The sequence below is a fragment of the Mesoplodon mirus genome (genome assembly GCF_964341445.2).
Source record: "Mesoplodon mirus genome assembly, chromosome: 16".
Classification (NCBI taxonomy): domain Eukaryota; kingdom Metazoa; phylum Chordata; class Mammalia; order Artiodactyla; family Ziphiidae; genus Mesoplodon; species Mesoplodon mirus.
The window spans coordinates 74,745,494-74,761,131 of record NC_138992.1 but is presented as its reverse complement, the minus strand read 5'-3'; the positions used below and the strand labels follow the sequence as shown (position 1 = coordinate 74,761,131).

Here is a 15,638-nt window from a genome sequence, read left to right as displayed (position 1 = left end):
AAAAAGAAAAAAAAAAAAAAAGAAAAGCGCCTTCTTCATCTTCACAGAATGAGTCACTGGTGGGTCTGGGATTAAACATAATCTCAGAAAGATCCTTATGGTTAGATACAGTCACAGGGGCTGAGGCCGTGCGAAGGAAGAAGTCCTGTCTGTGCCTTGTCTGGCTTTGCCTGTGGCTGCTTGGCCTCCTCATGTCACCACTTCACTTTTGATATATTTCCTCGTCAAACCTTACATCATTTTAAACTTTAAACATCACGTACAGTAATATTGTCACCCTTGCCAATAAAATACTAATTATGAAATATCCTCCTATGTCATACATAAAAGAACAGCTTTTTTTTTTTTTTTTTTTAAAGCTTTCATTTGTCTTTTTGAAAAAGCTATTTGCTTTTTCGGAGCATTTGCTCATGGTGGAAAAATGCCCATTTATAATTAAAATTAATGATTGAAAGATCAAAAATCTCTCCATAGATACAGCAAGTCCAGATTAGAGGAATTCTCATACAATGATTTTTATTGTAGCCGGGCCCATGGATCTGGGTTCTGTCTGTATGAATTCCCAGGTGATTAATTTCCTTGTTTCTCTCCCCTTTGCTTTGTCAGTAGTGAGATACCTTGCTGACGTCCATACTGGGCAACTGAAGCAAGCAGAAATGCAGGCCGAAGTGTCCCTGTGTCTCTGTGGGACACTGTGTCTCAGAGGTGAGACTCTGGTCTAAGACTGCTGTACAAATCCAACATGCCAGTAAAATTTCAAAGAGGACAGGTGTGTCTGCACAAATAACTTTCCCATGTTCTTAGTAATCTCTCCAAATATGGCCATACATGATTGAAAGTTGAAAAGGGCTTGACACCCTTCAAGTTTTTGTTTTAGAACATCTTCAGCACAAGTTTTCCTGACCTGACTTCCTAATTTGCTTTGTTTTAGAAGTTTTTCTTGAAAGAAAAATGGGACACACTATACTAGCAATGAATAATAGAACAAAGAAAAAGACATTAAAAATTAGTGAGGGTGTAAGTAAAAGAAAAAAATGAGATTATATCAGGGAAAAATATATGTGAACATACCCTGTCAGGACTGGGAAGCACAAAGCCTTATTCTAAAAGGCCAAGTCATAGAAGGGCCATTATAGGATATTTCACAGAATAGTGCAATACCCTTTTTTAAAAAAATATCTTGAATGGAGCCAAATACATTATTTTCACACCTTAAAGCCCTTCATATTCCCTTTTGTCCTTTATATACACATATGAGTCTTTCTGTGTAGTTGATGTTTGAGGAATTGCAGTGATGTATGTAATCAACCCAGTTAATTTTTAATGTTATTTTGTTGTGTATAGAAAAAAAAGTACTATTTGGGGTCTGAGATTAAGAATAGGGATTATCTAAAGCATGAGTACATTTTTAAGAAAGAAGACTCCCGAACCAGTTTGAGAGTGCTATTTTTCAAACTGTTTTGTACTTGTAGTTTATGGAATATTTTGAAACATCAGAGCTCTTAAAGCTCACCTAAACCTTTTATTTGTCAGTGCAGATTACACAGCTTTCATCACAATGAGGGAAAATGCAAAATTATGTCTAACTTTTGCTGTTACAAGTGAATTATTAATTTTGAGCAGAAACAAAGTTTTAGATGCCATGATATTATTATTAATATTACACCAAGTGATCAGTGAAGCTGTCCTGGCTTTCATTCCCAGACGCTTTGGCCCTCCCACTTGGTGGTGCTTGGTGAAGGTGCCATCTCTCCTGGCCGCCTGCTGGTGGGTGGGCCTGCGCGGCATGGTGTGGGATTACCAACTAAGGTTTTGCAAGTGAAACATCTTCGTGGTGAATCGTCTTCAGTTCATCATTGTGAACAGCACCTCCCAGAGAGTGAGAAGGGTGTATTATAGATTGAAAACTATCTATCTATGTATCTATGTATCTATGTAACTATGTATCTATGTATCTATGTATCTATCTATCTATATACTGGACACGAAGTATAATTGCAACCAGTGTATAAAAAGAGTAAAGAGGGTTTCCCTGGTGGTGCAGTGGTTGAGAGTCCGCCTGCCGATGCAGGGGACATGGGTTCGTGCCCCAGTCTGGGAAGATCCCACATGCCATGGAGCGGCTGGGCCCGTGAGCCATGGCTGCTGAGCCTGCGCGTCCGGAGCCTGTGCTCCGCAATGGGAGAGGCCACAGCAGTGAGAGGCCCGCGTATCACAAAAAAAAAAGTAAACAGTGTAGGTTTAGTGGCATGTTTTATAATTTAGAGTCAGAGATGTAACTGCTTTTCTTCCCTAGTTCATTTTAGAGTTCTCTATTATCTTCCTCAATGGATGGAATGTAATGGAAATGCCAAATGGTTTCAAGAGTTCTGCTGCAAGAAACTGTGGCAACGATCTTGTAGTTAAATTGCCAGAATGATTCCACACGAACCACAGCTCACATCCTTAGCCACTGTTGGGCTGGTTGTTGTCGTTTTCTCTACAAAGTGTACCGCTGTGTAATCAAAAGGCAGCCGCACACATAATAGAACTAGTTTAATTCTGTCTTCAAAACTAAAGATACTTTAAGAAAAAAGAGGAAACAGTAGAGCTGGTTCAGGCAATCTTTCTTGACCTTGAGGTATCCTCATTCAGATTTGCTTCGAAGCAGAACGTGAAGACCAGCGTAGTTGATCTGGGAGGGGATCCCAGTGTGACCTGAAGAGAATGGAGAAAAGCCCGAGAAGAGACAGTACTGAGCTGTAGCTACTGGGACTTCTTGCTAGAGAATTTCAGAGAAACCCTGTGGACACCCCTCAACACTGCCCCACCAGTGAAACCCTCAGGAGAAGAAGCAGTGAGGTGTAGGGGTCTGAGATGGAGAGCTGTCAGCACGCCTGCACTATGGACCCACAAATGACCCCAAGGGCAGGGCTGGGGCCCAGTCGTATCTACCACCACAGGTGACATGTATCAGGAAATGTCCCTTTTGAAGCACACTGGGGGTGCAGGAGAGTGATGGTGAGACTGTGCAGGGACACCAGGAACACACACAGTCACAATTTGGTGAGCAAAATATCACAGGACTAGTGATGGTTTTGGTTTGGCCTAAACAAGAGAAGATTTCCATCAACAACGTGGAACCAACAGTTGATGCCAGGTAGTGTGTCTTCAAATATGAAATTGAAATGTACTCTAGTACCCGTGCAGGCAGCTGTTTAGACAACCTGTGCCACAAGAAAATACAAGTGATACTGGATTTGCACTTTTACCACAAAGTAGTGGAACAGTAGTTAATATTCAACTGTCACTTCTGGGAACGTCTCAGACTTAATTAAATTCCTGACCCTTTCCTCAGATGATCTTCAAGTGGTCTTTTCTCAGCAGGAATCTGTGAGGAAGTGACGCGTAGCACCACTTTCTCTTCCAACCAGCATAGCAACTACGTTAGGTCCTGCGTCTCTGGAAACCTCAGTGAGTTTTTGACATGACAAAATGAAGGTTCCAAGATGCTGTTTCACAACAAACCCGAGAATGTGCTTCACATTATTTACAGAAGAAGGTGTACAAGAAGGTTTATTGGAGAAAGAAAGGAGGGAGAGAAGGAAGGAAGGAAGGAAAGAGGGGAGGGAGGGAGAGAAAGAGGGACTTGTTCCTCCGTGCCTCAAGGAAAATCAGCATTCATGGAAAGTAAGTGTGCTATCAGGCCCCGTGGTCGCCAACCTGACCATCTAGCAAACTGCATCCCGGGGGGCAGGAATCTAAGCAAGAGAAGAGCGCCAAACTGGAGGCCTCTGTGTTAGGGTTTGTTTCTTTGTTACACTGGACACGACCACAGTGGAGGAAATAAAACTCCAGGAGAGAAAAAAGCATAGCCAGAAATACATCTTTAATAGATAAAAAAGCAGTTTGCTTATTTTTCTTTCCTTACTGCCCCGTTGGATGCTAACTGTAGTAGCATCTCTGCTGAAGTATCGTGCTGCTCTCCGCACTCCTCGGGCTGTTATTATTGCCCCCATTCGTCTTGTGCTGGACTCACGCTATCCTCTGTGGGGTTTTCTTCGCCTTCGACACCGGGTCGATACATTTCAAGTGGAAGCAGTGTCGCCTGGAAAACTGCAGAAGGCGCTGTGGCGCTGTGAGGCCAGTGACAAGTCTCAGGGCTGGTGCTGCAAGCTGGTGGTGGTCAGGGAGCCAGGGCTGCGTCCGCGCCCACCTTCTCCTGTGAAAGGTAGTGCTGTCCCCGTGCCGCTTCAGAAGATGGAACTGCAGCGTGTGTGAGTGCGTGTGTGTGTTTAGGTGCATGGATTTGTGTCATTTCCTCAGTATTCCACATCACGTATCACTCGAGTGTTTCAGTAAATAATCTATTGCTAAGCATTGTAAGGACATCTTACCTTGTAATTTCTTATTATTTCAACACACTCTAAGTCACAAAAGGACCCAAAGTTTCACACTGGAAATTACTGCCTACAACATGAGAATATTTGTTTAAATATTGGTCCCTTTACATTACTAAAATGGTAGCGTTCTAACAATTTCATATCGAATTAAGCAAGGAGATTTTTAGAGGGAACTCTCAGAACATAAGAAAGACAAAGATGGAAACCTAGATAGCTCGGGCTTTCCCTCCGGCCTCATAAGGGACAGACCGCAAGCAACTCCCTCTGTTTCTGATCTGACCCTACAGCCTTGAGGTTAAGCTTTGCTCTCTAGATCCCTTCCTTTCTCAGGAAAACCCAGCTTCAGCCGGCCAGGGCCAGGAGGGGACCCAGACCCAAGACAGGACAGGTTTCTCCATGAAAACCCAATCTATCGTGGATATGGAGTGAGAATCCTTGAGCTCTATTCTGAACTTTTGGACCCTCAGTGTTGGGGCCAGCCTTATCTTTCCAGATAAAGACAGATTATCTTTCCAAACCGATAATCAACAGGAAATGAGGCACAGACAGGGGCACTGGAAAATTCAAGGGGGCAGATTTGGAGATGCCAAAACCACTATAACTTTAATTACTAAGCAAAAAGCGGGTAAAAAACAATGAGTCAGTTCAACTAAAAATACTCACCATATACCACCAAAAACTACAAACACAAAGGTGATTGGCGGGGCTGCAGTGAATGGAGCCATGAATGGAGCCGTGGGAACCAGGGCCGGCTCGCCCGCCTCTTCCTCGCCTGGCTGGCGCTAATCGCAGTCACTCGCTTTCTCAGAGTTCCCGCTGAATTCATCCCGCTTTCTCTGTTGCCACTTCCTCCGCCCTAGTCAGCATCCTTGTGTCTCAGCCTGGGTCTGAGCCGTCTTCTGACCGTCCTGGTTCTTTCTGCGCCCTCGACCCCGCGCACGGCGTCCGAGCTGAGTGTACTCTGGTGCTTACTGTACTGATCTTCATTCGGACTCTAGCTTGTCTTTTCCTCTTTCATTCTTCCTTTGCTCTGTTATGACTTTTATTCTCTAGCATTATATTGTATAGTTTTGCCCTAAATTTTTTCAAGAAAAAGCGTGGGGGGGGAGATCCTGTTCCTAAAGCAGTGTTTTAATTACATCATCCTCCCGTTCAAAAATCTGTATTAATCCCCATTGCCTCCCAAAACCAAAACCAAACTCCATGGTCTTTCCATTCAAGGCTTCATACCAACTGACTGCATTTCTTTCCCCTCCAGTTTGCGGCTCTCATTGTCCTCTTGCAGGAGCTCAGTGGAGTTAGACCAGCTAACCTCACCGCTTTCCTTCAGTCCCTCGGAGCGCGCTGTTCTTCGCTCGGGTCGCTCTTCCTCGCTCTGCTCTGAGTGTCCTGACCCTGCCCACCCTTTAGTTCCCACTCAGAGTCCGCCCGCTCGCATGAGCGAATTGGCCCGATTAGCAACAGCGTCTCTCTCCTCCCGAGCTTACTCAGAGCTCAGCGCAGACGCCCCCGGCTGCTGAGTGGCAGGTGCACTGAAGAGGCTTCAGCATCACAGCCCAGCCCACTCCCACCCCAGCACCGGGCCTCCTGGGGGCTGGGGGCAGCTGCATTTATTCCCCACAGCAGAGGAGCTAGGGAGTGATTCATCTAGGGTTTTCTTTTCAGGTTCCTAGGTTCTGACAAACTTTATCACATTAACTCAGCTGATTTATTTAGTTTTATATTTGTTTTTAATTTTTATTGAAATACAGTTGATTGACAATGTTGTGTTAGTTTCAGGCTTACAGAAAGTGATTCAGTTATACATATATATAAATATATATATTCTTTTTTTACATTCTCTTCCATTATAGGTTATTACAATTTATTGAGTAGAGTTCCCTGTGCTATACAGTAGGTCCTTATTGGTTATCTATTTTGTATATAGCAGTGTGTGTAATTTAATTCCAAACTCCTAAATTATCCCTCCTCCCCCCTCTTCCCTTTGGTAACTATGAGTTTGTTTTCTATGTCTGTGAGTCTGTTTCTCTTTTTTGTGTAAGTTCATCTGTATCACTTTTTTAGATTCCACATGCGAGCGATATCATGTACAATTTGTCTTTCTCTGGTTTACTTCACTTTGCGTGATAATCCCTAGGCCCATCCACGTTACAGCTGATTTCTGTCCAACGTGAAATCTCCCGGAGAGAGTTTGGATTCGTTCATCACACTGCCGTGCCGGCACCACCGCCAGCCCCTCCCGCTCCCATCACCTCCTGCATCCCCTCAGCGCGTGTCTGTACTGTGCCAGCATGGCCTCGACTAGAAGGAAGACACCAAAGTAATAGCTTAACTTAGTTTCAGTGGGTTGTAGCTGAAACAATTTTAATTATAAAATACGTTAAGGGACCACATGTCATATAACAGGGACGCACTGTCCTGGCGTAACAAACGCTGCTCTGATGTTCTGCCCGTCGCGGTAGGTCCCGAAGAAACGGCAGCCGGTGCCACTCACACAGCACCTGCTGAAGAGAGCGAGCTGCAGCCCCCCTTCCCTCCCGCCTGCAGACGCGGAGACAAGGCAGGTCCCACTTGCTTAGAGAAGCAGAAGCGCCGCGGCACCAGGTAGCTCTCAGGCGGAGCCGACCCTTTCTACAACAGAAGCGGACTGCCCTGACCCGCTCGCGGTTGCCGCTGTGCCCTCAGAGCCTTCTCTCTGCGCGTGAAAGGTCCAGGACAGCTTCCCCCGAGGCAGGTGCCAGCCTAGAAGGCTGTGCCGACGGCTGAGGAGACGGGCGCTGGGGTGGGACCTGAACCACCTGCCTCCTGTCACACCTTGGGCGGCGTGGGGGGCAGGGGCCAAGCTGGGCTGCGAGGCGCGCTCGTTGTGGGAATGAGATCTGGGGCGCAGGCAGCAGAGGCGCACATCAGCGGGGGAAAGGAAAGGCAATCTCAGTCGTGCTCCCGGAAGCTTCCGCACGGACAAGAATGTACAGCACAGCTGAACTGAGGCAGAGAGAAAGCCCACCGACGTTTCGTTCCTTTCCTAACTTAAGGGAGGAAGAGGCTTGGCCGAAATACAAGGCCTGGCGACCGGGCGAGGACTCTTTCGTGCACCGCAGACGCCTCCTGCGACGATTTGCATCTCCTCTTCAACTGAACACCCACGTCCTTATGGCTTTATTTCTATACCTGAAGATTTTATTTTTCTGCCTTTTCTGCAAAAATAGAGTATACGGCACTGAATTTCTACCATTTACACATAAGATTTAGCTATTTGAGGTTTGGAGCAAGCAAAATTTGCATTTGCATGGGGCAAACATTCAACTGACTATGAATTGAAGTAAATATTCTTATTTACTTTTTGTATTAGTTGCCTATGAATGCTGTAACAAAATACTATAAACTTGGTGGCTTAAAGCAACAGAACTGTGTTCTCTGACAGTTCTGGACGCCAGGAGTCTGAAATCCAGGTAGGCCGGGCCCTGAAGTCTCTGGGGTGCTCCCTTCTAGCGCTGCTGCGGGTTGGGTGCGGCCCGCAGTCCTTGGTGCTCCTGGGTTTGCAGCTGCGTCGCTCCAGCCTCTGCCTCTGTCGTCACAGTCTCTCCTCCTATTCTGCTGAGGACCTGGAGCTGAGGGCTGACCCTGCTCTAGTCTGATCTCATCTGAATCAATTACATCTACAAAGAGCCGTTTCCAAATGTGGCCGCATTCTGAGGTTCTGAGCGCACATGAATCTGGGGGGCACTGTTTAATCCAGTGTACTATTTGAGTGGACCCCCCAGTGTATTACCCACTGCAAGTTTATTAGCAGTAAATTAGGTATCTCTAGACTTTTCTGTTTGTCATCAAACTTGTGGTATTGTGTACACGTGCCTGTGTATGTATGTATGTGTGTGTGTGTGTAGACCCTTCATGAAATCATTTAAAAGAAGTTAGTATCTACCTTTAAATAGCAACAATGTCATTTATGAATATATTCATTAACCCACTTGACCTAGAAGAGTCTAGATTCGCACACAGTTAGTAGCAAAGTTCTTCAGCTTCAGGACGAGGCAGCTTCCCAGTGTCGCCTTCCATTCCTCCCGACTGGTCTGGGAAGTGGCATTGACGTGAGTGGGTGCGAGCAGGTTATCTGAAATAAAGGCCTCCTGTGGGCAGTTCTAAATGGGAGGAGATTTATGGATGCAGGAACTGAAAAGTTAAGTACAGATAAATGATACCTAAAACAGCTGCCTGGCTGGACTTGTCAGGGCACAGCAGAACGACCAGCTTTGTCTTCACAAAACCAAATCATGGTCAGATTCATGGTCAGATATGTGGGGTGACCCCAAGGCGTTTTGCCCTAAGGAGGGAGGACAGGCAGCTGCACAGTGTCCCCAGGGCTGAGGTTGCAGCCGACACTTGTAAAGTGTTCTAGCCTCGCTGCTGGTCAGGAGGCTTTTTAAAAAATTTTTTGAGAAAGGTTGAGATCATTTCCTTTGTGTGAAAATGGAAGGAAAGGTGCCCTCTACGGACGTAGACCCCCAGCAAGTCCTGGATACTTTCCGAAGGTGAATGCCCCCCCCACTCCCCGCTCCAGGCCACGCCCCCATTACATAATCCTCAGTGCCTTCTTGCTAATGTTGGAAAGAGGGTCTGTTGCGCCGTTAAGAGGACTCACCTCCCTGCAGGCCGGCGAGGCAAGCGTTCGAGTAGAGGCGGGTAGGACGGCCTCCCCCCCCCGCCCTCCTCGGGATGGCTGTCTGTCCTGGAGGCGGCCTCGGCCACACCCTGGGGCCGCTGCCAGGCCAAGAGGCCGCAGACTCGGTTTCCCTGTGCTCCTGGGCGGTTCCAGTGCCCTTCTCTGTTGGTGCTGCTGCACCTGAGCTCGCCCCGCTGCTGCTCCTCCCCGGTACCTGGAGCCTAGCGGGCCCTCACGGTGTCTTTACTGTGAGTTCCCAAAAGGGTGTCCCTTCTGCCTGGAGCCTTCCCTGCGGCCTCGGGTTGGGCCAAGTGCCGCTTCCCCGTAAGCGTTTCCCAAAGCCCATAACCCTAACCCGGTGCTTCCTACTCCTATTTCTGTGTTTCTGTCTAGCCTTCCTCTTCCAAGTCACGGAAGACTTTCCTCAAGGTCAGCTCAGTTGGTCTCCGTTTTTACTTACAGCCCCACCACGTTCCCTGGAATAGAACAGGTTAAAATTGCATGTTCAATGGAACCGAAGGGCGTGTGTTCGTGAAGACACCTTAAACCCTAAGGGAAATCACATGAAAGAGGGGATTGGAAATTAGAACCTGGAATCTAAAAGGTTTAAATACGTCTTAATCTCACTAAGAGGTGTAAACAAAATTATCACGGAATATTCATTTGTAAGTATTAATACAGTACCAAAGAGTGACTCTTGGAATTAGCACAGGAGTTAAGAAGTCTGCTGTGCCACTGGTATAGATATTTAGGCAAAACACACTTTGTTAGAGCTACTCCAAGATATCTCAGTCTGGAAAAACTGAAGTTACTGGTTGGTCAACTGCCGCGGGGACTTCTCTGCCTTCACTGTCTTGCAGGGGAGGTGTGTCTTCTATGGCTCCATCTCTGCAGCCTCAAGCACTAACAGGGCTGCATCCTGATGCAACAGATTCTTGAACAGAAGCAAGACTGCTAGTCACCTCCTCCCATCCTACCATTATTATTCACAAAGCGTTTTCCTTGCTCGACTACTTCATGCCAGCTCTCGCAGTTACTCCAAGAAAATCACACAGGGAGGTCCATGGCCTTGGCAGGTTGTAGTCAAAGACCTTCAGTGTCCATGGGACAAACCTACAGCAGAACATAGTAGATGCTCAGGAAGTATGTGCTAAATTGACGAGTGTGTAAAGCATAAACTGTCATACACAGCTCAGGTCTGAATGCGTCTTTGTGGAGAGGGTCAGGAGAAGACCAGGGGGACCGCACGTGAGCAGCGCCCCTCTATGGCACACCTGCACTGACAAGGGAGCTTGCACGCGTAGGCCAGCCATGTGTGAAGCTTGGCGCCAGGCTTAAGATGAGTGCATCCCTCCTGCCTCTCCATCAACCTCTCTGGGCTCCCCTCCCAATTCTCCCCAGTAGAGTATGTTCTGCTCCCGCCCTAGGCATCCTCCTGGGGCGTTACTACTCTCTTACCTTGCGTGTCTTGGCTTGGGTTATTCTCTCCCCTGCTTGCTGAGGACATCTTTATCCTTCGAGGCTCAAGGTAAAGTGCTGTCCATGTCGTGAAGCTTTCTCCTCTTATCCAACCAGAAGGGAACTCGTCTTTGTTCTCTTGAAAGTTCTCCAGCCTTTACTTAGACCTCTGCACAGTAGTGACACAGGATGGCGGCCACTGTTGTCGTCAACGTGTTCGTCTCACGTACTAGATGATAAGCTTCCTAAGGGTAGGCTCATGGACATTTGTTTTCATTGTTCAGCATGGTTTCTTACACCAAGTAGGGACTTGGCCAGTAGTTAAAGAAAGAAGGAAGAAAGGAAGGAGTGTCAGGAACGGAGGAATAATGAAAAACACAGTGGAATCCCAAGCTGGAGAAAACCTTAGCGATCACCTAATCTCAGTTCCCTCTGTAACAGTCCTCAGATGTGTCAATCAAAAATTGTTTATATATTTGTTTACTTTCAAAATAGTTCAGCCCATGTACAAGTGGTTTTATTTTCCCTTTCTGGGAAAGAGGGGGAAATGATAAATTACATAGATAAGAAAGGATGTTACATAGATAAGAAAGGATGTTGAAATTTTGATAAAGTACAGAAATATAAAATACTATTTTTATAGGGAAGAGAGAATAATAAAAATTATCATGAGACAGTGAGCAATCATTTAACTTCACTGATTTTTTTCTCCTGAAAGAGGCCACTATAATCATTTCTTGCTATTCTGAGCATGGTATTTGTGCTGCTGCAGGTTTCTGTGCTCTTCTTTGTCAGTTTGAGCCATTCCCTGGTATGAAAGTGACAAGTGGTGGTGGTGGAAGCTGACAGAATGAGGTGCAGGGATGCGTCTTGCTCATTTTTTGGGTGGGGGTGGAGACACAGAGCCTTCTTACACGCATTTAGGCTTCTTCTGCTGTTTGCAGCATGAGTGAGTGGTTGCCATATCTGAAATGTATCTCAGAAAAAATCTAATCTCTACCACCCTCTTACACCCCCTCTCCACCAAAAACAACCCACGTGTCTTAGGGCCACATCACACAAACACATTCCATGGCTGTCTACTTTAATCATGAAAGACTAGAGAACTTTTGTTTGTTTCTGTATTTGTGTTTCCTAGCTGTCCCAGTGAAAGGGAACTCCCTGGTGACCTGGGGGTATTGAAGTGAGCTTTTGCTGTGGCTGCATAATGTGTATGGTGTTCTTGGGCAAGCAAGCTCCTGCTGTTGGCTTTTTGATTCCATTCCTTTAATATCACCATGCCTCCCTCCAGGCTCGCTGCTCTAATACTCCCACCTGTTCACTGGCTTTGGGGGGATGTTCGCATCCTGATGTAAAACGTGGTTCACAGTCCTCAACCACTGGCCTTGGCTAGTTCACTCAGCTTCTTTTGCAGCACATGATGGGGTAGAAATTGAAGGATCGGCGCAGACACGTGCGTAGGCAGGTAGATAGAGGCACATGCAGAATAAACTACGTGTGCCCTACAAATGACTCTCATCTAAGTAGCTAAAATCTGTCCTGTTCTATTCATTAGAAATGGTCCATGAGGAAAGATCTGATGGCAATGTAAAACTAATTTTTAAAAAATCCCTTAGAAATGATGGCCACTGAAGGGAATTAAGAGTTAACAGTTTTGATGATTTCAAGTGTATAAGAATCTAAACCTGGAGCCATCTAGAGGGAGTTATTTTTAGTAGATATCTAGTGCTCAGAGGTCTCTGTGGCTTTCAGGGCCAGAGCATTGCTTTAGTCCAGTAGTTTCTGAAAGAAGAGAAATCATAGAAGAGACATTCCATAGGTAGACTGAACAAAAGACAAGACTAGAGTATGATTTTTTAAATGTTAATTGGTCAGTCAATAAATCCTGGTTTGGTTACAAGGATGAGAAATTCATTAAAGCTAATTTTAGAAATGGCAATTTTGAACGTGACTGTCATGGAATCCAGCTTTAAGAAATAAAGCTCAGGGTTTCCCTGGTGGCACAGTGGTTAAGAACCTGCCTGCTAAAGTCACACTTATTTTTTCTCCCACTTATAATGTCATCAGACAGATCTATCATTAACTGCACTTCGCTTTTATTTTTTCAGAAATGCAAATAAATCATCAAGCTAAAATACAAGAGGAAGCAAATGGTAAGTGTTATTGCCACCCTTTGTCTTTTTAATTATCTGAAATAATTTATTTCTCTTTTAAGATTACCTGCCTTGTACAATTTTTAATATATTCTTATTGAGTTTAAACTATTGATTAAAAATACTTAAAATGAATCTAGAAACAGGTATTAAATTATAGCTTGATTTATAAAGAAACGAGCATAAGCAACTTTAGCCACAAAAGCTTTTTCCCTTCAATAATTTAAATGTATGGGGAAATAATTATTTTTCAAAGAATTAATTTCTATTAATATACATTTTTTAACCACTAAATTTGCATATTGGTTTCTCAGTTTTGTTTTTAAGTCCTTTGAGATTAGCTTTTGCTATTAGATCCTCTTAAAATCAACTTGCAACTGTGTTATTATGTTTACACTTTAAAGCTGATCTGAATGAGGTAAATATGGATTCCTAATATGCATGTCAAGTCAACAAACCTCTATGTTTTCAAAAATGTTTGTACTGTGTGTGGTAATTTGAAGCCCGGCAAGGTTTAATGCTAGCATTATGATACTCATAAAGTCCTGTACCGACTAGGATGGTTGCTGAGATGCAAGCATCATGTCCAAGCTGATAATTAGCATTTGCATTTATTGATATTAGAAATTGCATTTTGGCTTATATTTTACTTTATGTTTTTTAGTTATGTATAGAGAAAAGCCTGTGTGTGTATTAATATGGACAGAATTTTATTAATGTTCTGGAATCACTTAGTAATTTTAAGGGGTCTCAAAAGGTCTGTGTCTTACAATAAGCCCTTAAGTAACAAAGCTTGAAATGACATTCTAAGTAGAAAATTATCCATTAATTCCAGAACTTGGCAGGGCATATATGAATAATAGAGGCTAATAGTTTTAAACTGAAGATTCTAATTAAGGATGGAAATGTTGAAATTCCTTTGTTAATAATATTAGCCATGTAATCAATATAAGTGTTACCGAATATAGTGAAGTTACATTATACAGCAGAGGTGTTTACCTAGGAGTTTGGTAGATATAGTTTATCAGTGTTATTTTTGTTAAAATAAACTATTATAAGGTGGTTTTTCTGGTTATTATTTCTGTGGTTTTAGTTTTTTCTTATGGCCTCACTAAAATGTCTTCTTTTTTTTAACATCTTTATAGGAGTATAATTGCTTTACAATGGTGTGTTAGTTTCTGCTTTATAACAAAGTGAATCAGCTATATGTATACATATATCCCCATATCTCCTCCCTCTTGCCTCTTCTTCCCACCCCTCTAGGTGGTCACAAAGCACCGAGCTGCTCTCCCTGTGCTATGCGGCTGCTTCCCACTAGCTATCCATTTTACATTTGGTAGTGTATATATGTCCATGCCACTCTCTCACTTCATCCCAGCTTACCCTTCCCCCTTCTCGTGTCCTCAAGTCCATTCTCTATGTCTGCATCTTTATTCCTGTCCTGCCCCTAGGTTCTTGAGAACCTTTTTTTTTTTCTTTTTTAGATTCCATATATATGTGTTAGCATACGGTATTTGTTTTTCTCTTTCTGACTTACTTCACTCTATATGACAGACTCTAGGTCTGTCTTTGTTTTTTACAGTACTAATGTGGATTAATCACAGACCTTAGTTTGTGAGACACTATCATTTGTCTGTGAGTGATCCTCTTTTATTTTATTTCATTTTTAAATTCTGAAAAATATGATATTTAATATGTCTTGGGATATTGTTACCGAAAGTGGGGTCCGTGCTCCGTTTCAATATGATTCTAGAAATACATTGATAGTCTTATAGTTAGGTGAATAAGCTAAATTATGGTGTGGCAAGAACCTTGAGAAGTTAGGACGTCTAACCTGATGAGGCAGGGTTCCCTTGTGGTTAAGTGCTGAGGAGCAACCATGAGCCTTAGATTTTGAAAGTATATGAAGCCCATTTACATAATTCATCCCTTTTTATGTTGCTGCATAAAATATGCTATTTCAGTGTAATGGTAGAAGGAAAGGAAAAAGAAGGCATCAGCTGAGCTAATTTCATTTTGGGGTGATTAATAATAAGTACAATTAGGTACCACCACTAACTCTGTGCCATGTTTAATGAACTACCACAGTTATCTAAGACATATTTTCCAAAGCTTGACACCTTATAAACATAAATATAATTCTATAGGTAAAATCATTGCCTTAGTAAAACTGCATTTCTGAGTTAGACTGGACTTGGTCGTGAGATAATATTTTTAATGTATATTGCTGGATTGAATTTTCTTTTTTTTTCTTTTTTTTTTTTTTTTTTTTTGCGGTATGCGGGCCTCTCACTGTTGTGGCCTCTCCCATTGCGGAGCACAGGCTCCGGACGCGCAGGCTCAGCGGCCATGGCTTACGGGCCCAGCCGCTCCGTGGCATGTGGGATCCTCCCAGACCGGGGCACGAACCCGTATCCCCTGCATCGGCAGGCGGACTCTCAACCACCGCGCCACCAGGGAAGCCCTGGATTGAATTTTCTAACTTGTCAGTGCCTTCTGTGTAACGCTCTTATAGCTAGCCACTATACTAAACCCTCTTATTAATGCCAATAAGTTTATATTAATCCTATAATAATAAGTACATTTAAATTAATTCTAATTCTAATTTTCACAAGATACTTTTGAATGATCTGGAAAAGCAGCCATATCACGTGTGAATAATCATGCACCTTTTCTTGTCCTAAGATGCTGTCTAGGTCCCTGGTACAACGTGGAGAAGCAGTAATGGCAACATTAGTAGTGAACACATACAGGATTTGCTCTGTCGGTGCTGAGTGTTTCAGATGTATTCATTTATGTAATCATCACAATAACACATGAAGTAGGTAGTATCACTGCTCCATTGTACAGGTGATGAAACTAAAGGACAGAGAAGCTTTTTGTTTGTTTGATTTGTTTAGCTTGCCTGAAGCCACACAGGTGGGAAATAGCAGATTTAGAATCTGAATCCAGGTGGTTTGACTCCATAGCCTGTTCTGTTCT

At 43.9% G+C, this 15,638-nt stretch overlaps 1 long non-coding RNA gene across 1 annotated transcript in view; it reads left to right on the top strand.

The window, feature by feature from the left end:
• The window catches only part of LOC309792243, a 68,020-nt gene extending 52,634 nt beyond the window's left edge, over positions 1–15,386 (top strand). Inside the window, exons 2-3 of the long non-coding RNA XR_014291651.1 lie at positions 12,612–12,656; positions 15,342–15,386. This is a non-coding gene — a long non-coding RNA (uncharacterized lncRNA). The remainder of the gene's footprint in view (positions 1–12,611; positions 12,657–15,341) is intronic.
• The last annotated feature ends 252 nt before the right edge of the window (positions 15,387–15,638 follow it).